Genomic DNA, 1,232 nt, shown 5'->3' with positions numbered 1-1,232 from the left:
TCTGCGGGCTCGCGGCCCCTGGTTCTGGCCACGGCGGGTCCCAGCAGGGCTCGGCCTGGGGACACGGCCTTGCTCTCCCAGCCCGACTGGGAGATTGAGAGGGCCCGAGGGTCCCAGGCCTGAGAGGTGCCGAGGGCGGCCGGGCGGGGAGGAGGCAGACGCCTAGAGCACAAGAGGGGACGCAGCATGAAGGGAGTGACCGCCTAGACTCCCCTTTTCCTCCTGGACGGGGACCCGCGGAGTGACCCTCGTATGCTGCGGGCAGGTGGCGGCCAGTATTGCTGCTCATAGTAGCCGGTGAAGAGGGCCGAGGGCGGAGGCCACCCGGACTGGAGCCAGATGCCAGGGGAGGCCGTGGCGCTGGTCCCCTTCACCTGCCACGACGGGCCAAGCGGTGCTGGTGGCACTCGGTGGCAGCGGGGCGTCTGTGGGTGAAAGCCCTGGACCCTGGCTTCCCGGCTCAGAAGGCAGCGCGTGCACAGTAATGCGACACGGGCCCCAGCCCCAGGGGCCGTGGCTCCGGAAGGTTTAAAAGGAAAATGGAGATTGAAAACGGCCCGTCGCCCTGACGGGGGGAAGACCTGGGCTTTTCCAGAGCTGCCCCTGCGAGCGTCCCCTGTCCTCATCACGGTCCGTGACCCTCCGTGACCTTCTGTGACCCTCGTGACCCTCCGTGACCCTTCGTGACCTTCCATGACTCTCCGTGACCCTTCTTGACCCTGTGACCTTCCGTGACCTTCCGTGACCTTCCGTGACCCTCCGTGACCCTCTCCTCACAGCAGGCGACGGCTGGTGTTCTTCATCCCCCCGTTTTACCTTCTCGGAAGTCAAAGTAGGACACACGTGTGCGTGCTGTGTGACACGCGTGTGCACCGCTATGCAGATGAAAACACACACGTCGAAGGACACTGACGGGCACGTAAGAATAAACCGTGGTCCCCTCGCCGACTCTTCCAGCTGCGTCTGCCAGGACCCACGTCGTCCGTACCCTTAGACGAGGACGGCTCGCACCGCAGTCTCTCGACCCGTCGGTGTCAGGCGGGTTAGGTATTCACCTCTCCCGAAGTCGCGATGCCTCTCGAAGCGTCGGTCACATCCTAAACCGCGAACAAATCGTTATTCGGAAATTTGCCTTGTTGCAACCAGGTAAATGTTGTTGGCTTTTGAGTCGATTATGATTGTTTTTTTTTCTTGCTTTTCCTAGTATTAATACTTGCCTTTTTTTTTTTTTT

At 61.3% G+C, this 1,232-nt stretch overlaps 1 protein-coding gene across 1 annotated transcript in view; it reads right to left on the bottom strand.

Annotated features, from left to right (window-relative positions):
* Nucleotides 1-1,232, bottom strand: part of LOC105309330 (actin-2-like) — a 36,037-nt gene that overhangs the window by 370 nt on the left and 34,435 nt on the right. The window lies entirely within an intron of this gene.

The sequence above is a fragment of the Pteropus vampyrus genome, unplaced genomic scaffold, assembly GCF_000151845.1.
Source record: "Pteropus vampyrus isolate Shadow unplaced genomic scaffold, Pvam_2.0 Scaffold720, whole genome shotgun sequence".
Taxonomy (NCBI): Eukaryota; Metazoa; Chordata; class Mammalia; order Chiroptera; family Pteropodidae; genus Pteropus; species Pteropus vampyrus.
The sequence above is the reverse complement of the archived record's forward strand: the minus strand, read 5'-3'. Positions and strand labels throughout refer to the sequence as shown.